Below are 23,262 nucleotides of genomic sequence, written 5' to 3' on the forward strand. Positions count from 1 at the left end.
CACTTTTGTTTTCAGGTTACCCATCCCTTAAACATTAATGCAAACAATATTAATCATGTTGTCTAGGCTGAGAATGCACTAAGAATAATTAATTCTGCATTAAACCGAACCCCTATTACTTAGGCATTGTAACTAGAAATCTTTCCGACGATACCCTTCCCCGACATCCCACAAAACTCCTCCCTTCAGAGTTAGACCTTGGAGTAGATGCTCCTTGATCTTCCCTAAGACATCAAAAGAAACATCCGTCCCACCTGGCATGTGGATCATCTCCACCAGTAGATTCATAATTTTCAGGTTTATATTCAGTGCCTCCCACCCTGAGTGCATGGCTGTACTAGAGAGACTGGGAACCCCACATACTCACCCACTCCTCTCTCACCTCCAGCTCTGACCATGAAATTAATGTTGGGGCTGCTATGACTTTTTCTCTAGAATCAGCCCTAACGGGATCAACCCATATTTGTCTCAGTCGAATTCACCTCCACCCTATTTTATTTATCAAAAAAGTGTTCACCAAAAAGGATGTCCAACTTAAGGTGAAAAAAATATATATCACAGCTAAATGTGGGTTTAAAGCTGAAGAGACTTGAGATTGAAAAACTGCCAGTTCTTACTGTTCACTTACTCACAGGAGGGTTTACAGCTCCTGAAATCATGCCAGGACTTTGAAAATGAAAGCTTGCAGTTAGAAAATGATGGCTCATGACAGCAAAGATCAGTCATGTGATAGGCCAAGCGTTTTCCGTCACTGCCTTCCTCAATCAGACAGAGCTCAGAAACAGAGGTTAATCGGTCAGATAGCATCCACAGAGGCTGAGGGCAGCAGAATCCGGCTGCAGCAATTAATCATTTAATTGCTTTCTGATTCACTTTAAATGTCTTTTAAAAAGAAATTAAAGAAAAACATTATTGAAAGGACATTTTAGACTATTTAATAAAGATCCAATATACCCTTTGTGAACCAGAAAATGGATGGATCTCTAGGCCAACTCTGTTCAATGTTTTCTTAGGCAACATTTTCTTATATGGAGGAAGAAGGGACAGAGCCTCTGCTCCAGGCAGGAGGAAAAGCATGTATAAAAGCACTTAGAAAAGAAAGCATGGGTGTAAATAAAAATAGTTTTTGCTTGTTAGGCTGTTTGTTTTTTTGGCTAAAGAGCAGGATCTGTGAGAGGGGTTGACAGGAAAGCCTAGAAACATAGAGAGTAAATTTTTGAGGGTCTTGAATGCCAAGGTAAAAGAGCCTGGACTTGATCTATTAGGCAATGGAAGCCAATGAAGATTTTTGAGCAGAAAAAACAGCATGAGTAGGGAATAGCATGAACTGTAGGGTCCATCAGCCCTGGGTTATGACCCTCACTAGCTGTTATGAGCACATTGTAACCTTTTTGGCGCCTCCCAAGCTATACAAAGGGAGTGATAATACCATTCCCAGGGTTATTTCAACATTAGAAATAACACATATACTACCACACTCTCACCCCAGTGAGTGTGTGTTACGTAACACATATATGTAACACATTCACCCCAGAGCTTGGCGCAGAAAAAGCACATATTAAATGGCATTAGCTGTTACTACTGCTGTGCTCTGGGTAGGAAGGTCAAAGGGGAAGAGATGGGAGGCAGGAGACCAGAGAGGTCCAAGTAAGAGGTAGAGAGGCTGGACTAGGCAGAGTACATATAAGCAAGGAGAGTGGCAAAGAGAAAGTGGCATAGAATGCAAGGGCCACTACAAAGGGAAAATCCAAAGAAATGGAGACTAAAAACATTAACTTGTCCAAAGCCATTTGATGATGACTGGACATGACCAAGGGAGGAGAAGAAGCCACAGAGACTCCAAGAAGCAGGCTGAGATAAGTATCACATAAGTCAGAGAGACACAAACTTCTATGAGGATCCAAAATAAATAATAAACGTATATAAATGCCAAACACTGCACTTGAATTTCTAGAACGACTACAGAAATAACCAAAACCATATTCCTTTCTGCAATGATCCCATCTGAATTCTTAATAATAAGAGCTGCCCTGAGAACAATTTTCAGATCCACAGGGCTAGAAGATTTGGGCCATCACATTACTCAGTGTCGTACACCAGGCAATGTCCTCTTCCCAGACACCATCACCATGGCTCACCTTTTCACGTCACCACCGCCACAGACGTCTCCACCATTTCCTTAGGCACCTCCTCCAGCTTCATTGTCATCACTCACTTTATGATCCTCTCAACACAAATACCCGCTGATATTCTCCTCAGGCTGGAACTGCCTTCCCCACAAGACTCGCCTGTTTGGACAACAAGTAGAGAAATACCTGGCACTTCAGAACAGCAGCGCAGCACCTAATAACTCACTGCACCTGACATTTTCATTACACACTGCGTTAGAAGTTTCTTCAGGAAGGAGCCTTAATGATTTCGTACTACTCTGCTCAGAGGGGATTAAGACTACTTGCTTACACATAGGGTCCGCAGTCCCTCATCCAGCACAAGCTTCTGTCCTTGTCTGGGTCAGTGTGGGTTTCAGCCGTGTCAGCTCCATGTAATTCACAAAGGAATCAACCCACAGAAACTTCCCAGCTGCGCATGTGCCTGCCAGAACACCTAGGGGAAACTTTACGCATGTATAAATAGACTTTAATATTGCAGTATACCTTTTGGGATGTATGTCTAATTTGTTAGAACACGCAGAAAAGCTGACAAGCCACTTTGTGCCTTCTCGGAGGCCTTTGCTTTGCGCTGGCTGCCCTGGAGAAGCACAGGATTGCACTGTCTCCCCACTCATCATCCTCTGAACTCTCCCAACAGGAGCGCTCTCACCTGAGCTCTGGAGCACTTAGACATTCTAGTTAGAAGACTAAGGGGGGGTTTGTGTTCCTGCCATCACTTTCCTCTCCTTCCAGTAAAGTTGTTTTTCTTGACATCTCTGAGAAAACACTGAATAAGATTCAACTTTATTTTATCATTAACTTCAGAACAAATGTCACGCTGACTTACCTCTGGTTAATGACGTAAATCCTGTGCAACCTGACTGGCTCCAGAATAACAAAGTTCAACATCCAGTGTTTTGTAGGTAAAAATGTTTTATGCTTTACAAAGGGAAGTGGGGCTTGGGGAGGGGGTTGATAACAATGTGAGATGAAAGGATGTTTAGTAGTCAACTCATCATAGATAGGAAATGGTCCTTCTGGATTCTTCACATTATTCTTAATCTGGGGCACTTGGCACTAAATGGGGTCTTTACATGGCTGATTCTCTGGTGACATGCAAGTGTTTCTCTTTCCAAGTTACTCTTGTTCAGAGGACTGGAGACTGATACCTCTGGTTAAGGTTTCTACTCTTATCTCTTGTACCAGAGTGATATTAATGGTAAACATCTACTGTTCATTGAGCGCTACCATTTCTATTTTACTCCTTTGTCACCACCACTCTGAGATAAGGTACCATTATTACTCCTATTTTACAGATGAAGAAACTGAGCCTTAGAGAGTTTAGATAACTTACCCAAGGCCAGACAGCTGGAAACTGGGAAAACTAGAATTCTAATACCAGTCTCTTTTATATGAGAGTCGGAGGTAAAAGTCATTATTACTCACTGGAACAAGAGCATCTACAAATGATATTACAAGAGCACTTACTGGAAAATTCTAGCTTGATACCCACAATAAAGAAAAATAAAAGCCTCAGTACTTACTACTATAAGTTTGCCTCCACACATACTTATGAACATATAATAACCTTAACCACTTCAGGAAAAAATGCACCAACTCTGTGATATTTACTGACTTCTTACTCTATAAAAGATGCACAGCTAATTAATCACGAAATGGGGGAGGCTGGATGTTGAGAAGAGTAAGATATCAATTTCTCAGGGTACCTATAATCTAGCTGGGCAGACATGCCCTAAACACAAGCATTTGGTAATGCTTTTAGGTAATGTCAGAAAAGGGATTGCAAAACTAGATGAAATTCATTACCAGCTTAACAACACAGAGCAGAAGTCCTAGGGTGAGCCAGGCGACGGAGACTTCTCTCCAAGCAGGAGGAGTCGGGGGAGACTAGATCAGAGAGATGGGACTTACGGTGGGAACTGACGGAGGGGTAGCACTTGTTGAGGCCGGAGATTGCTGGGAAGTGGGAGGGGCATCCAGGAGAAGTGAGCAGGAATCCCTGGAGTGGGTGAGAGGTCTCCACAGTCCTGCGTCATTCACTACACAGTGCTCGATTGGAATGCAATGTGAGCCCAGACAGTTAAAGCACAGTGACACACTGTTATAGACTAAATTACGTCCCCCTAAAATTCACATGCTGAAGCCCTACCTCCAAAGTGACTATATTTGGAGATAGGGCCTTAAAAGAGGCAATTCAGATTAGATAAGTTTATAAGGGTTGGCCCCTAACCCCATGTCCTTATAAGAAGAGGAAGAGATACTAGAGATGCTCAAGCACAGAGGAAGGACCCTGTGAGGACAGGGCAAGAGGGCGCCATCTGTGAGCCAAGGAGAGAGGCCTCAGGAGAAACCAAACCCTCCGACACCTCGATCTTGGACTTTCAGCCTCTGGCACTATGAGGAAATAAATTTGTGTTGTTTAAGCCCCCCGGTCTGTGGAGTTTTGTTATGGCAGCTCTAGTAGACTAATACACATACCTTCAGCTATTTCACATATAACTTCCCTGTCCTGGCTGGACCTGCCACCCCTCCCCTATGCTATCCTTGATCCTAACTGTCTTAGACAGTTTGAAACCTGGAGTAGCAGGTTCCTAAACCAGTGGGCTATTCCATTTGGTTATCATGAAGACCTCTGTTGGGATGCTGGGCCTCAGAAACAAGCCGAAGATGATCTAAGGCAGTGCATTTCAAATTCCCTATGGTGAAAGACCAGTTTTCCCCCATTCCTTTGCCAACAGATACATGAACCTACTGTGCATGTTGAGCAGACAGCAACAGCCACAAGCAACTCACTGTGCAATTTTAACAACATCCCGTTCAACAGTGTCCTCTGTTCAGTGCATGGATATGGCAGCCAAGCAGTGGTGTGCTGGTAAATGTTCAGCACCTGGTTCTGAGGGTAAGGGGAGGGGTCTCCTGATTTGTAGCATTTGCTCATTTATGTGATAAAAATACCTCCCACCATGGTTGATTTCAAGCTAGCAACATGAAGTCAAGTAAGGCAGAGATGGGAAGAAATGCCCACAATCGGCTCTCTCCAGCCAGCACCACCCACCTCCGGCACATCACAGTGGCAATGTCCAATTACTACAAAGTTTCTAAATACTTCCTATCATTTTTGTACTCACCTCCTTGCAGAAGGCAGATCACACTTCGCATAACCCTGACCTAGTTACTAATCTCTCTAGTGTAAGAATCCCCAAAGAGGTCTCCTAAAGTCCATTAGCTCACTATTTTAAATACTGGACTCACAAAGTTCTAAGAAAACATTTTCAGAAAGGGGTTTACCCAAAATTAGCTATGACAAAATGGCAGGAGCTCAGCTCTTGCCTTCTTTCCCTCCTTTTTTCTTCTCTTCTAGAAATATTATTATCTCAAAGACCTCCCGATCTCCTCTTTTATTTTCTTCCTTCTCTTGTCCTCCCTTTCCTAAAGGATTGTTCTTCCATTTCCTTTGCCTCTCTTCAACATCATAGTCAAGCACAACCTTTCCATGGTCCACTCTCTTCCTCCTACAATGCAGCTTTATTGTGGGGATGGGATCCTAGTCTTTGTTATGAGGCGCAACGAAAGAATAAACTCACTCAGGCAACTCAAGGGTACAACTCAAAGCAGCAAGAAGATTTAAAAGGCCTGCAGGATTAAAGGCAGATAATGGAGAGTTACATTAGCCCTCTTTATCCTTGCTTTCCCAGAGCCAATTCAGCTTTGTTCTTTTTTTTTTTTTTTTCAAACACAGAGCCAGCCATTAGTAGAAAAGCCAAAGACTGTGGCACACAGAAAAAGGATAAATGGCGATTGGAGTGGGAGTGACCAGCACTGAAGTCCAGACAAGAGGTAATTAGGGCTGACCTTGGGAGGTGGCCATGAGAATAGAAAGAAAAACACAGATACAAGCCATAAAGCCATATTTTGAAGTAAAATCAACAAGATTGGATCACTGATTAGAGATGGAACAGCAAGGGCAAGGGAGGAAGATGGCGCAAAGTTTTCAACACTGACTGCAGCCAAATGAGTCATCCTGGAGCTCGGCTCCAATTGAATTACTCAAATCAGAAAAAGCCTTCAATGGCTTCAAGCCCACTACACACAAAATAAAGTCTAAATTCCTATATAAGGACTGCCACAATTTTGCACCAAGTTATCAGCAAGCTGGATTGATTCATTCACTCAACAAACATTTATTGAACAATTACTATACATCATGCTGGATCTGGGAATCAAAAATGGGAAAAAGTCAGCATTCCTGACTTTGAGGAGTTCAGAGCCTAAAGGGGGTAAACTTTCAAATAAATTAATGCGCATATGCTCAAGCTCTATTCACAATGTTCTCTTCATCTGAAATCCCTTTTATTTACTGAGTGCCTATTACATGCCAAAGTCTGTTCTTGGCCCTGGAGACCCAGTCAAGTTATTTCCATTCATTTCTCAATCAGACCTATAGATATATTGATTTGGGATTGTCTGCATAGAGAGCTGAAGCCAAAGGGTACCTCTAAGGGGAAAGACTGAAGAAGAAGAGAACCAACACCAGACTCTTGGACTAATGCCTACAGTTCAAGGATTGGGAAAAGGGAGAAGAGCCAGAGTGGCCAGAGGAGTTACCGGAGAGGGAAGAGAAAAACAAGCGTCACAGAAGCTGGGGGTGGAGAGTTTCCAGAATAAAGGAGAATCTGAACTGTGTTCGGTGCAGCTGAAAGGCCAAGAGAGAGAAGGCTGAGAAAGGCACCACACAGCCAGTCAATCCAGGTGATAGATGGCAAGAGTCATGAACAGGCCGAGGGAAAGAAGTTGGTGGAGAGGGACAGATTAAAGACGCACAACTGAGCAACGGAGCGCCTTATACAGACTCTGAAGCTGGAACTGGCGGGGCACAGAATTCATGGGCGCAGGTGGAAAGGCTGGCCTTAGAGAGAGGAGAGACCAGACAGCAGGAAAGGACAGATGAATACGCAGAGACATGGGGTAAAGCAAGGTCACAGAGGCCCCAGGGGAGTTGAAGTGGACAATCTCATGTTTGAATCCCAGATACGCCACTTACTTTCTGAATCTTATCAGGCAAGTTGCTCAAGCTCTCTGATCCTTAGTCTCTTCATCTAGAAGATGGATATAAGAATGCCCTTCTCATACAGTTGTTGCAAGAACACACTGAGAAAATATATGTGCTACCAGTTTCCCCTTGCCTAACCAGTCTAAGGTACATATGGGGGGGTCACATAATAAAGTCTACTGGCCCTTGCTCCTGTCTTCTCATATAGGACAGCGGCCTTCTGCAAAGCACTCTAGAAAAAGTGCTCACAAGTGAGTCCCTGTCACTGAACTCCAGTGGGTCAGCCAAGCCTTTGGTGTCCCCAGACTGCTGAGCTGAAGTCCTGGAACAAACGAGACCCCACATCCAAGCGTGCTGCTTCGTACTACAGAGTTCTGCTGAAGCAGCCTTTCCAGCTTTTACTTAGAGCCTTTCCCTGACCCATCCTCCGCTGGTCTCAGCCAGGGCCTGGACAGAAACCTGAGGACAAGCACTATGCTACACCTACCATTATCCCTCCTCTCTCACGACCGGCTTTGAGTCAGGCTCGGGGAGTCTCTTTACCCTTCATATGAGCATGTTTTTGGTGGGCCCACCCCATTAATTTGCTAGACACCTCCTGTTACATATCAGTCTCAATCTAGATTACAACAGACCCTGGCACACAGCAGGGGCTCAATAAAAGTCAGTTCCCTTTCTCCCTTAATTCAGCACCATGGTTTTATTTATACTTCTGATTGGGATGTCCCTTCTCCCACCCTCAGTCACATCTGGGTTTGACCCAGGTGCACAAAAACTTGGTTATACTGTATTGTGGTGACCTGGTAAATGTTTACCAACCAGCTCTCTGGAAGAATAAGCCTGATTTTGTAGTGTTTGCCAATTTTCATGGTGTAAACACTCCCACAATGGCCGATTTCAATCTATCAACATGACATCAACCACCTTGCAAAACTTCTGAAACTGTAACAATCAGTTCTCCCAAGCTGGTATTAGCTGTCTCCAGCACACCACTCGACAGGTTACCTGGAAGTCTTGGCTAGTGGCGTATTGAAGCAGATCTGAAGTTTACACCCATTTAATAAAGCCCCGTGTATGTCCAGCTACTGCTTTGTAAAGACAACATCCCACCCCAACTGGATGAATTGCAAAGGTACCAAGATCTCATTTAGAAATCCTCACTATTTTCATGTGATTTGAGAAAGGATTGTATTTAAATGGCGTTTTGGCATTTGGAGGGAAACAGACACGCCCTGTCGGGTGAAATCTCAGGGATGATCAGTGAACAAAAACACTGTCACCAAGTAAGTAAACAGTGACAAGTTTATAAGATGCTGTTGGCAGTAGCTGGATTTCTCAGCGCTGAACACTTGAGCTGGGCATGGTGGGAGCGGCTGGTTAGCCATTTGTCAGGCAAAGTCAAAACAGCCCTCCAGCTACAGCACAGACGGCAGTCTGCAGCTCGTCAGCATTTTATTTATGACTCTTAATTAGCAAGCAAAAAAGGAGGGAAGAAGTTCCCAGTTTGGGATATACATACTTATACATACATATTTTGCCCAGAAATTATCTTTGTCAAAATAATTTAAATCCTTACAACCCTGGGATGTAGATATTATAATTTACATTTTATAGACAGGAAATTCCATCCTGCAAGGTAAGTATAATTATCCTGATTTTACCCATGTAGGTTCAGAGAAGCCAAGTGATTTTTCCAAGGTAACACAGCTAGAACATGGGGGAGCTGGGACTGACAATCTTCAAACGCTAATGCAAAAGGCTCTTTCAAACACACCATGGTTGGCTCTTACCTGGCACGTCATAGTAATAGTCCATTGACTTTGGTTAAAAGAGAGTTGACTACCAAACTCATTACACTTGTGAGTAAACTTCTCGTTCTTATGGTTAGAATTAATTCTTCGGAGGGAGGGGAGTTATTGAGCCAGTGAGGAACAAAAGATGACTGAGTAAGCAAGGTCAGCTCTCTGCCTACTTTGGAAGAACTTGGGGTCTGGCACTGCGACCCACAGAGTCTAAGCAGGCAAAGGGTAGGGAATAAAAAGTGGATCCCATGAGTCCAAAGTGACTCTGCTCTATGGTGAAGGAGTCTTTGAGCTGCGGAGCCTTCGAGTGCTTGTGAGGTGTAGGAAGCATCAGACACACGAGCGGGCCTGGCAACTCTAAACATGTCAGATTGCTTACGCCAACCATCTCCTTCCAGATGGCACTTAGAAAGGGTTGCATCAATTACTTCTGATCACTGATTTGACCAAAAAACAGGAGTTATTTATATAAGATAGAAAAGAACATTTTTATTGACATAAATCTTCATTATTGCAGGTTTTTGTTTTTTAAGTCCTGTGAAATCCAAAGGACAAAGTGTGTCTATTTATTCTCAAGGATTCCAAGCCTCACTAAAGGATGAACTGGAAGGCCACAGCTTCCAAACCCTCTGAGGAGGTGTGGTTGGCATTGTGGAGATGGCCAGTATTTCTGGTTCTCTCCTCCTGCAGGGACATGAAAAGATCGCACTTCTCCATCCCCCTGAAGGTAAGCAAGGCCATGCAACTTTGGCCAATGAAGTACGATCAGACGTAATGTGTGTCACTTCTTGGTAGAATTAGTTAAGAATTAGTGCACAGTTATCCATGCTCGTTTCCCCTGCTGTAGCGATCCCAGCAGCACACACCGAGATGACAGACTGTCTGCCATTTGGGTCCCAGAGTCACTCTGTCAGGTAGAATCTCCACTGAGTTTTGGAAGCTGTTCTTACCACAGCATAATTTCACCTATGCTAATAGGAGAGGAAAATAGTCTGGTGGATGAAGAAGTTAACTAAGAGGAAAAGTGAAAAGTAGAAAGTCAAAGGCTGAAGACTCCTGGACACTTCTAATCCCACAAGAAACATGGGACTCTGAGTGCCAGAAAACTCAGTATGTAGGGTGCCATTCTTCCTGAAGTGAGCAAGAGAAGGTAGAAGTTGGAAAGTTGGTCAAAATGAATCTATACTTCCAGGTTTACAATCGGATGACTGGAAAGGATCTAGAACATAGTAAGAAATCTCCGGAGCTGAACATGAAATTGAGGTTGAGTCAAGTCAACTTAACAAATATCCATTGAGTGCCTACTCGTTGTACACTGTGTTCGACATTGCCAGAGATGCTTAGGAGTATAGAAGCCCCTTCTTTCAAGGAACTTACAATCTAATCAGTGAGCTCAGACTTAACATCAGGAAACATCAAATAATAGATTTTTTTTAACTTCAGATAATGATAAATGTGATGTCACAAAGCAGTGCAATTAGTGACCAAATTCACCATATAGAAATCCCTATAGATGTGCTGAAGGGATTCAGCCACCGCTAAAAACCTAACCATAGCTTGCACCCTGCTTCATCCTCACACCCAGTTAACATACTCCCACCACTGCCTTATGGCTGAAACTGGTTACAAGTGGAAGAGATGGAGGGGATGTTCAGGCTTTCAAGGCAAATAGCAGAAGGAGAAAAAGCTCCTCAAGTTCTTTGTGACTCAACTGGAAGTAACCAAATGCAAATAAGCTGCCTAGTTTTGATACGTGCCCTCAGTGTAAGAGTAAAAGGACTAGAGGAAGGCCAAGGCTAAGAAACTGCAGCAGCTATCTGGCCATCATATCCCATGGGCCCCCCTCGCGCCTGCTCCAGATGGCTTGGCTATAATAACCAAAGATGCTGCCAACTAACTGGCAACAGGTAAGTTGCTCATTGCTGCATATGTTATGGCACCTAGAGGTAGAACTTGAGAATCTGTTTTTGGATTAAAATATAAGTCAGATCTTATTAAGTAAAACTTGATTATGACAAGGAGACTAGTATCTAATCCAACCACTCCCCTCCCCCGTCCTGGCCCAAACAAACCTGTGCTGTGCGAAATTGCATGACATCATGGTTCAAATGAAGGTTCTGTTCCCTTTTCTCCAAGTCTCTGGAATCATTGAAGGTTGAGGGTAAATTACTACCCTTAAGTGTGTTCTCCAAGCTGCATGATTGAATTCTTGCAAAGAAGCAAAGAGGTGAAGAGTTCTTCTCTTCCTAGGGTTTGAGCAACCCACCAGGGCAGCAGTACTCTGCCACCAGGGCATCCAGCATCATGGAGCCTCAGAGAACACTGCTGCTCCTTCTTTTGCATGGAGAAAGGGGCAAAAGGTCAGTCAGTGCCTTCCACACCCGCAGCCCTTCTGAAGGGTATAGCCGTGCTCACCGTTCAGGCTGGGGAGCACCCTGAGCAAGTCTTTAATAAGGGTGACTCAAGGACTGCCAATCATAGTCTGGTTCATCCCCTGCAAGGTGGTCTAGCCTCCAAAGCTCTGCCCAGAGAGGGACTATGTGATTATGTGATTAACTGAACTAATGAGTCTCTCTCTCTCCTATCCTTCTCTTTCTTTCTCTCTCTCCCCTTCTTTTTCTGGATATTGAATGGGAGATACAGGGAAGATAATCGTTGAGTTGTTAGTGGGAACAAAGGTTGAAAAGATATAAATAGAGAGCACATGCCATATAGGAAAGCTATGGGACAGAGGGTATGAGAGTGCCAAAGTCAAGATTAAGCTAAAGAAATTAACTGATGAAAAGATGCACAGAGCTAAAAGCTGGGCCAAGTTGGTGGCAGCAATTGTGGTGTACACAGAGGCCAAGTCCTTATGACAAATAGAGGTGGGGTAGGAACTCCCATGGCTGAACTGTGCTGAACCCCCAGTTCCAGCTTCCTCATGGCCTCCTGAAGACTAGTTACCCATGAGTCCTGTCTCCCGTATCCTGGGGATAAACCCTATCCTCAAAGTTGCCTCAGTGTTCCAGCTCTTGCCCTCAAACCACCTAATACACATGTAGAGGGCTAGGTTCTCCAGATACCTGGACCCTGGCCAGGCTAGACTAGCCCTGATGCTCCCTCATCCAAGTCACCAGATGCTTTTCAGCACAGGCATTTGACACTTAACATGTCAGGCTACATTGGCACTTATTTGTGCAGGTTTTGATGCTGTCTCAACAGCTATTTTTTCTATGGAGTATTTTTAGTATGAGATGGGGGAGGGGGCTGGGAGAATAGTTAGGGAAGAAGAGAACTGTCGTAGGTGGGGACAGTGTCGCATTCTCAATGCTTGTTAAGTGTCTTGCACATATACATGCTCCAAAAGACGATTGTCGATGGTGCTGTCTTAATCCCACCTTCCTGTGTTTATAAAGACAAGTACAGACAACTGAAAATGGGGTTCCAGGGGATCCCTGGTGACTGAAACTCTTCCTCCCTTAGGGAGTGAACCAGCGAACACACAAGTGTACCCATGTGGTCTTCATAGAAAGATATCACATAGGGCAGAAGATTTCAGGAAGAAAAAAGAAAAAAAAGAAATCTTTTCAAATCCATTTAAAACAATCCGTGCAGCTGTTTCCTGAACTCTCCAGAAGAACTGAGATGCAAAATGCTGTATCTCCTCTCCATCACTCCCCCCACCCCCACCCTGCTAACTGGCTTTCAGGTGACGCAATGATGAGACCTCTGCGGTGAGCTCTGTCTGGAGGGATGCAGCCAGCTAAGAAAGCATGGGGTGCTGCCACCTCTTGGATGTTCGTAGCCAAAGCAAGGCTCTGTCCCAGAAAGGATGTATTTCGGTGATATTATGAAATGTTAACGGGCAATCTGTTCTGAAATAATTGCTCAGTGTGTTGGCCTCCTTTTCCATTTTAGAAATTCAAAGGCATTGCAGGCCAAAAGCAGTGCCAGCCTGTTAGTGGTACCTACATTGATTAAATCTAGCCCATCACAACCACAGCTACACAAAAGCTCTTTTTCTCAATTAATAAAACGCAATTAATGGTATCATTGAAAAACTCCTGCCACTTCAATTTAGAGCTATGTACAGCTTCAATTTAGAGCTGGGGGCAAATTTTAGGATATGCTTTTTTTAGCTAACATGATTAACAGCACCTAATTTCTGGGATACACCCAAATTTCTGCAGGGAAGAAAGAACGTTTACCAGAAACATATACAATAATGACAGCTTTCTTCCCCTTCTTTCCCTACACACACACACACACACACACAGGCTCACACATATGCAACTCAATTCAGTTCCAGTTATTTGGTGGTCACACTGTCTCCCTTGCCTGTGGGAAACCTGATATGTCCACGCTGGAGATATCCAGGGTGCTCTGAAGTAGGATACAAAGTCTAAGTCCTTTATTGCATGATGGCTCTTTTGAAATATTTATATTGATCAGCCCAGTTCCTGAGAGGAAATACCTTGTTTCTCTTATTCTCCCAGGTATAGGTCATTTGAGCTGTTGGGTTGTCATTTTTTTAATCTCCTCATTTCCCTAAGGATGGTGAGAGGATGATTTAAACGGCAACATTAGCTGCTTTAGGCTAAATTTTCAAAGCTACACCAGGGGAGTTAAAAGCGCATATCCTGTTATTGTTACCGGATTAATGCACAGAAGTCCCAGAATGCCACTTTGGAAATGTAGCCAAGGAATATTATTTTAATGTACTGTATGTTATTTTTAGACTCAACCATAGCCCAATTATCAGCTGGCATATCAAAAATGAAACAAGACAGATAGCTGTCTTTAATCCAAAATTCTAATGAGGTTTTTGATGTTTGTGTTTTCTCATCACTTAGAAATCTGGATATTTGGAGAAAAAAGTAAAAGAAACTACAACGGCTACCTCCTACCTGCTCTGTTGCTATAGAGGCTGCTACTTAGAGTACTGGTTCTATAGAATATTTTATCACGGTTTTTTTTTTTTCCTTGGAGAGGCAGGTGGTAGGAAAGGAGGTATTAAATCATTGAGACCTCTTGACCACACCATAAAAAGCTGCAAATCAACCACAGCATACTAATGATTTCAAGGCAGCAAGTCAGGGTTCCTGCCACCAGTCATTTCTATTTCTGCTTTTACACATCTTAGATTGTTATTTAAAAATAACTATCTGCAAAAGGTCTTCCAGTTGGAGTAACTTTGCTTCCAAGTTGCCCTGTGGGCATCAACCAACATTTATTGATTCTCTAGACGCCTGCTGTTGGGTTTTATTAAACTGGGCCTGTCTTTCCTTTTGACCTCCGGGTAATTGCATGGATCAGGAATGACCACTTCACTGTGTCTTGGCTACATCTACTCTGCTAGATGATGGCCCCCAGAAGAACTCTTGCCTTTCCGTTAATCAAGAAATCCTCTACACCAGTCGTTCCTCTCACTAATTTTAAAATCCCAGAGCATCTTTTGCTATCTCAAAAGGTATTGCATCTTTCTAAAAGGAACAAGCACGCTTGCACAGACCTGTTTTTGTGTGGGGCACAGTGGTGGGCCGTATCCCCACTTCCGTAAACTCCAGGATTTCACTTGGTCAGTAAAGACAGTTTCACTTGGAACTCTCTCTGTCTTTGACCACCAAGGACTCGCAGATCCCAGAGCCATCTCAGCAAAGAGAACCAAACCCCTTTGGCACCACAGTGACCACCAGGCCTGACCTTGCTTTTCGGAGCAGATGTGAGGAGAATTAAATGAGTAACGTTCTAAGAAGCACTCAGCACAGTGCTTGGCACACTGTAGGCTCCTCTGAGTTAAGGAAGGCACAGCACCAACAATTTTTAAAATTCATCTTTTATATTTATGTGCATTTTTCAATTTACAGAATTATTTTTACACATTATTTCATCAGCAATACAGTGATGAGCCTCGTTAATGCCTGCGGTGTGTACTTGATGTGCATTTAATGTGGAGCTGACTCAAGTTACATGTCGGCTTTTCCCGTGTCGTTTGTACAAAGAGGTTGGGCTATAAATAGGACTGAAATGAAATTCTGCACTTCAGTTTCTGGGGCGTTATTCACATCATAACTACTATTCATCTGTGTTTCATCATCTCTGAAATGGAAGTGATTGGAGCCTAGACACTCAAAAACCAGAAGAGCGCTCCCAGTTGTATATCTGAAAATTTTAAAATAGATTAATTAATAATTCTTATGAATATTTGCTATTGGTATAACAATAAATTAAGCACTATGCTATATATACTTTATGAATAGTTCCTCCTCTCAAGGAACACTCATCTAAGAACTACCAGGATACTTGTGTACACCTATACTTTATCAAGAATAAAAACTTACCAGCACCTAACACAGTAGCACACCTCATACTTTATAATTCCACATATTCATGGAATAAATACGTAAATGAATGAACACTGTGAATCACTAAAGATGAATTTCAGTGTCAGTTGGTGCAAGTAGAGAGATCTGAGAACTCATTGCCCCATCTGTAAAATGAGAGCACTAGCACTGCATTGGAGAATTATTATGAGGATAAAGTGAGACAATGTATGCTAGGCAGCCTTCCAAAATAGCTCTCAATGATCCTCGCCTCCTGGTTTTCATGACCTGTGTAATCCCCTGCCCTTAAGTGTGAACTGGTGATGTGCTTCTAACTAACAGAATATGGCAGAGGTGGTGGGATGTCACTTCTGTGATTAGGTTACAAAGACTATCACTTCCATCTTGCTAGTGTTCTCTCTCTTGCTGGCACTCTCTCTTGCTCTCTTGCCTATGAGATGCTCAGATGGCAAGGGACTGAGGTAGATCTCTGACCAAAAGCTTGTGAGGAACTGAGGCTTTAGTTCAACAGCACTTGGGGTTCTAAATCCTGCCCAAAACCACGAGTGAAAGCAAATTCTCCCCTAGTCAAGCCTTGAGATGACCACATGCCTAAGTAGCACCTTGATTGTGGCCTTGTGAGAGACCCTAAAGCTGAGGACCCAGTCAAGCCACACAAGGACTCCGGACCCACAGAAACTGGGAGATAATTAATGTTGTTTTAAGGCAATTTTGGTTTTGGGGTAATTCGCTATGCTGCAGCAATAGGTAACTAATACCAGGCCCTATCACACCATGGCTTTTTTAAAGTATTCACTTTATAGAAGCCATTTTATTATATAGCAGGGTTGTAAATTAAAGTGAGCTTGTCTACAGGACTAGAGTTTTTACAGCTAGCAAAGAGAATCACAGAGTTGCCCTTACTAAGGAGAAGAGCTAACTAGTTAGACAGTGGAAGGGAATGACTGGGATCTGTTCTGCTGATAATCTATCTCCTCAGCAAACACCAAGACTAGATCTGAATTGCAACCAGTTCCAAACAGCAGTGATGAAAGAATGTCTCCAATTACACAACTGGTGGGCAAAGACGCAGTTAAATTCATCACTGCTGAGCAGGGGTTGAAATGGCAGTGGTCTCCTATAACCACTTCCATAAAACATTGGGAAACACGGTTGTTTAGTGTGAACCCGGGCCTTGCAGAAATTAAATGATTCCCTCAGCAGTCCTATTTTGAACTGTTCTCATCCCCTGCTGTAGACAGTTGGCTCTTAATCCATTTTATAGAAGCACTTTCTGTTCCTTGGATAAAAGGAAGTACATAAATTTCAAGTGCCATATTACCATACATGCTTGGTTCTGTTTGGGCACAAGCACGTTGTTCTTGTCATAAATTCTGACTCAGAATGGGCGCTCAGGATTTACCATCTCACTCTTTATAGTTACAAGATCGACTAAACTGATTACGAGAAGAAATATGTAAGCTTTGAAACTGTTCACACCAGTGATGTGGCTCAGTAGCTTATACAAGTGGCAAATAACAGTCAGCCAAAAGAAGAAAATTTCAGGAGAGACAAGGCTCCTAAAAACACAGGGTCGGTTGTGTTCAGAACTCAGGAGCAGTTGGTTCTCTTTGAAGCCTGGAATACTTTCTCTACTCCCTGTTGTTGGACTACGGTCCTTGGAAGCATGGGTTTATCGCCGTGTAGTTCTCCCTCCATCACACTGGAGTTTCTAAGGCCCTTCTCTTCTCCGGGGGGTGGCACCCCTAGTAAGTGAGGGGCAGTCATTCTGGGGAATGGAATTTTCTCAAATCCTCTACATCTTCAGCTACAGATTGTGTGTGTGTGTGTGTGTGTGTATGAATATGTTGGTTTGGATTGGTCGTTTTAGCTACTCAAGAGGGATCTTGAGCCCCACTACAGGCTTCTTTTTGCACTAGTCCAAGACTTGAGGCAGGATAGCACAGTCACTCATATTGAAGGCTGTGTAGGTAGACCACAGGGTGCAAACCCCAGCCTCACTGTTTACTAATGCGAGGGCTTGAACAAATTATTTAAATCCTTTAACCCTCAGTTTCCTTATACAAAAAATAGAAACGATACTACCTCTCTCATAAGGTTGAGGTGAAGATGAAATGTGATAATCCATATAAAGCATTTAGCGTTGTGCCTAACACATAGTAAATACAGTGTAAATGTTAATGTTTATAGTATTATTGGTTTTTTTGTTGCTAATCTTCTTTTCATGTGTCAAACTGTTAGCTCTTTGAGGACAAAGAATGTAGGGATTTTAGGCATGGATTTTCACATAGTTGGATATTTGTGAGTGAGTTTACCTAGGCTGAAAAAAATCCCTGCCAAGCAGTATTGAGAATGTCCTCTTTTCTATTCAATCTACCATCCCTCCCTTGGTGATCTCATCCCCTTACGACTAAAAACCATCTGCTTGCTGACAACTCCCAAATCTAATATTTTCAGCCCAGATCTCTTCTTGAACTCCAAATTCTGGTATCTAACTGCCTACTTGACATCTTCATTAGGATGTCTAGTGAATATCTCAAACTCAACACATCCAAAATGGAACTCTCAACCTTCCCCCCAAAACCTGCCCCACTGTAGTTTATAAGTTGGTGGTAATTCTATTTATTCAGACACTCAAGCCAAAATTCTTGGAGTCATTCTTGCATCCTGTTTTCTTTTCATAACCTATGTTCAATTCATCAGGAAGTCCTATTGGTTCTACCTTCAGACTATATCTAGAATCTAACCACTTTCCACCACTGTTACTGTCGCCTCCTGGTCTAAGTCATCATCATCTCTCACCTCCAATAGTCTTCTTTCAGAAATAAAACTTTTTGAAATAGTTTTAACTATATATTCTGAACCTTTTGAGAGTAAGTCCTATCATCCCAAAGTATTCTGTAATGTGCATTTTCCAAAAACAAGAACACTCTCCTATACAACCAGCATACAACTCTTTGAATTAGGAAATCAGCATTGATACAACATGACCATCCAATCTCATTCAGATTTCTCTAATTGTCCCAAGAATGTCTTTTTTTCCTCTGTGATCCAGGGTCCTCTTAAGAACATGTGTAGCATTTAGCTATTATGATTCTTTAGAGTCGTTCCATCTGGAACAATTCCTGAGTCTTTCCCCCTCTTTCATGAACTAGACACTCTGTAGGATGTGTGATACATTCTGTAGGATAACCTCTGTCTTAGTCCATTCAGGTTGCTATAACAAAATACCACAGACTGAGTAGCTTAAAAACAGCAAACATTTATTTCTCATAGCTCCAGAGGTTAGGAAGACCAAGATCAAGGCACCAGCATGGTTGTGTTTTGCTGGGGGCTATCTTCCTGGTTCATATCCATAGCCTTCTTGCTGTGTCCTCACATGATGGAAGGGAGGTAGGGATCTCTTTGGAGCCTCTTTTATAAGGCGCTAACCCCATTCATGAAGGTTCTACCCTCATGACTTAAACACTTTCCAAAGGTCCCGCCTTGTAACACCATCACATTGGGCATTAAGATTCTAGCATCTGAATTTGGGGGACACACAAAAATTCAGGCCACAGCAACCTCCAGCATGGAATGTCTGATGTTTCCCCATGATGAGACTCAGGCAATTCACTCTTGGCAAGAATTCCACAGAAAAATTGCCTTACTTGTCTCAGTGTATCTCATCAAAAGACACAAAGTCAATCCATCCCACCAATGGTGATGTTAACCTTAATCACCTGATCATGTTGATGTCTGCCAGATTTCTCCACTTAAATTCACCATTTTTTTTTCTTTGTAAATGACTAATATTTTATGGGGAGCTATTCCTATATTATCTAAAAGTACCGTGTTCCTTATGAAATCTTCACCAGTCAGCCTTAGCTGATTGACAGCTTCAACCAAAATCAACCACATCTGTGACGGTTACCAAATGGAGATTTTCTATTTCCATTATTCCTTCTACATTTATTAATAGGCATTCTAAGCCAATTTTTTTAGACAAGCTTTCCCTTTTCATTTATTTATTTATACCAGTATGTACTCAGGGATTCTTATTTTATTCAATGGGTTGTAATCCATTAATACCATTTCTTATGCTAAGATTGTCCCTGATTTGGCCAATAGGAGCCCCTGTTTCCTTTGGAAATGTCCTCATTATTCAGTGAGTATTTCCTTATTTTCCAGCATAAGAAGATGTTCTAGGTTCACTGATACTTTCCAGCCCCCACCCTGGAATCAGCCATTGGCCATTTCTCCAAGGACCCCTGGCTTCTTTTAGTGCAGGATGGTATTTAGAAACCAACATCTGGGTAGATAATTGTATTCATTGTTACTAGGGTGCCATTGTTTGTAAGGCTTCTCAGTGGACATAGTTAGGAGATACGTATATGTATATTCATGGACACATGCATTTATATCTATAATGAGAGACTGAGAGAGTTCATTCTGATACCTCCAATTCCAAAACCACACTTTAGAGTTCCTTCTAGCCTTTCCCCTTTCTGTGCTTGTAAATTTCTTCTACAACAGTGAGAAACTTAGCTTCCATTATCCTCATTATATTTATTTATATGTGCAATTAATTTACTAATTTGCTCAATATAATCAACCCCCCACCATGCTGGCTGTCTCTTATGCCTACCACCTCTACACCGCCTCCTCTCTGCAGTATTCTCAGCTGCCGGCCCACCAGCATTTACCTCCCCAACCTCAGCCCATGCCTCTGCATGACTCTCCAACTCCCCTTACAGCTGCCATGTTGTCTCCTCCATGTGGAAGGGAACAGGAAGGAGGCAGGGATGCAATAGCACCCTCCACCCCCTGGGTTATCCTCACTCGAGAGAGTGATTCTGATAAAATGTAAGTCCAATCATGTCAATCCTCTGTTCAAAACCCTCCATTACACTTCATTTCTCTCAGAGTAAAAACTAAAGCTCCGATGATGGCCTAGAAGGTCCAACATGATCTGGGACTTTTTGCTTCTCTGAGTTCATCTCCTCCCATTTTCCCTTTCACTCACTCTGCTTCAGCTACAGTGTCCTTGCTGTTCCTCAAACATGTCTGACATGCTCCTGCTGTGGGGCCCTTGTACTTGCTCTCCTTTCTACCTAGAATACTTCTGGCCATATAGCTGCAGCACTAACGGATTTACCTCCTTTAAGTCTTTGCTCAAACGTTATCTCATAGGGCAGTTAGCCCTACCCTAACTATCCTTCTAGAAAATGAATCCTTCCAAACACATTGGATCTTCCTTTTCCTTTATTTTCCAACTCTATATTTTTCATTGCACTTACCATCTTCCAACATGCTGTATAATTTACTTAAGCATTATGTTTATCATGTATTATCCATCCCCCTCCTTTTTATTCCCCCAACTATAACATAAGATCCTTTGGAACAGGGGTTTTATCTTCTACTGATGCACTCCAAGCACCTAGAAGGGTATTTGGCACATAATGACTGAATAACTGAATTAATTAATGAATTAACATGAGCATTATTATCTCCTTTTTACGGATGAAGAAACTGAGTCTCAGAAAAGCCAAAATAATTGTTCCAAGACTCCAAGCTTAAAATAAATTGCCCAGGTCACATACTATTAAGTCACTGCTGAAATTCTATCCAAAATTGTGTAATTTATAAACCAATTGGCATTTTAATAAATATTGATTAATTCGATTGACTAACTCAGAATGGGCACCTCTAAGGTGCCTAACTTAGAACCAAAAAACTTTCTAAGAACTATGATAAGAGGACTTACTGTGTATTAGATATTAGTATTTCCTCAAAAAGAAAAAGTTAGTTTTGTCACATGTTAAGGAGCAGAGTCAGAAAGAGGTTCTTGAGAAGTTGGCGAAATCTCAGAGTCACTGAGATCATCAAAATGATTTATTCTGTACTTTCTAATTCTACTTCCCTTATTGAATCAGGCCAGAACTCCTGCTAATGGAGAACTTCCCTAAGAATAAATGACTTTCCATCTCCCCTCATAAAGAAAGAAAATCCTAGAATAAATTGGTTTTATACACAAAGATGTTCATTATGGCATTGTTTATTATAGTAAAATAGTAAAAGTAACCAAATGTCTACCATGTGGGAACAGTGAAGTAAACTGCGATATATGCTTTTGTCAAGAACTGGATTTGTACTTGTGGTCCTCCAACCAAACTCAATGTCAAATCTACTCAAATTAAACTATAATGACCAATAACATTTATTGAGTATTTACTATGTGGCAGGCAACGTTTCAAATAATTTATATGTGTTATCTCTTTTAACCCTCAAGAACTCTATGAGACAGGTACTATTATTAACACTATTTTACAGATGAGGAATCTGGGGCTCAGGAAGGCTAAGAATCAGGGAGTAGACTACTGAGAGAAGTGACCTTTCCATCATGCTAGAAACTAGGTAGAGACAGACACCTGGGCTCTCCCTCTGCTTCCTCACTTTATCAGTCTGGGTCCCATCAGGAGAAAGAAGACACGTGGTGATTTGAGCAAGAATGTTTAACAAAAAGAACTACTAATCATATCAAGAGATTGGAGTAAAAAGGAACTGGCTACTAAGAAGTAAAGAGAACTCTAAAGAATATGGGACTAAGGAGCAGCCACTACCTCCCAGGGCTGAGATAGAGTGCCCACAGAATGCTTCTAGCCTCTCCTCAACCAGGGCTAAAATTCAGACCTCACTGGAGAGGTCACAGTCAAAGCTCAACGAATGGCAGAGAAATTGCTATGGTGCCATGTTGGTGAAACTTGCTGGAAATCTGCTATCTGGGACTTGCTGGAAATCCATTCTCTAGGGTGTTGGGAAAGCTGTTCACAGGAGATGACTCACTGGAGGCATGCCACCACAAAATCACCAGGAAGAGGGGCAAGAATAAGCTGCTGGGCACTGGGTGCTGCTGCCTACCATGCACGGCAGAAGCCAGGTGCTGGAGAAGTCACATGCACTCTAGGAGTCTGTTTAGGGAGCAAAATTCTTTCCTCCTGAAATGTCTTTCAGGCGCTTTCTACTGCCAAAGCTTAACACGGTATCATCTGGCAAACAAAAAATGTTTAAAAGGCCCATATACATTTTCTTGGAGCAGGCAATGAAGAGTGAATTGTAACTGTAAGGCAATAAATTGATAACTGACACATCCTCTAAGACAAGAGCATCACTTATTCTTGCTAAGTTTGGTTCCAGGAAAGGTCGGTGTTGTAATAATTATCTTCGGCAAAAGTACATAGTTTGTTGGTGTAATTTCTTCCAACGATACAAGGGCTGGTGAGAGAGTTGTGGAGCCTTCCAGATCCAGAGACCTATTATGGAGAGTATCAGCTGAAGCCATGTGCCTCATCTGGATCAGTGCAGAGCAAGAGAAGCTATGTGGGATACGCTACATCTATCTGTTCCCACCCTCTGAGGACACCTTTTTTGTCCATAAGATTTTATATTCCTGCCCAAGTAATTTGGCAACATAATCAAAGCTGACTTTACGTGTACATTGCCATCTCCTCTACCAAGCTATGTCCTACCTGAAATGCTACAGCATTCCATAGAATGTTATGCAATCATCAAATATGTTATTAAAAAGACTTCACAGTAAAATGGAAAAACATTCGTGTTATAATTCAAGTGAAAAAACTAGAGTGCAATATTGTAAGATAGGAAAAAAAGCAAAACTGCATAAGAAACAGCAGAAGGAAACACTCCCAAACTCAGTCATTGTCTCTAGGTAGTATCAGAGTAATTTTCTTCTTTTTCGTATTATTTTTCTATATTGTACAAATTATACTATAGTGAGCATGTACTTATAACTTTGGACAAAACAATTTATCTAACAACAACAAAAAAAATATATATATGTATGTGTCCTGAAGTCTTAAACCGAGCCAAGGCTTGGGATCCAGAATTTGACAAATAGAGCTTTCTAGACAGCA

General features: G+C 42.3%; 1 long non-coding RNA gene across 1 annotated transcript in view; it reads right to left on the minus strand.

The window, feature by feature from the left end:
* The window catches only part of LOC103551784 (uncharacterized), a 91,395-nt gene that overhangs the window by 35,634 nt on the left and 32,499 nt on the right, over nucleotides 1-23,262 (minus strand). The window lies entirely within an intron of this gene.

This window comes from Equus przewalskii, chromosome 2 (genome assembly GCF_037783145.1).
Source record: "Equus przewalskii isolate Varuska chromosome 2, EquPr2, whole genome shotgun sequence".
In the NCBI taxonomy this organism is placed as follows: Eukaryota; Metazoa; Chordata; class Mammalia; order Perissodactyla; family Equidae; genus Equus; species Equus przewalskii.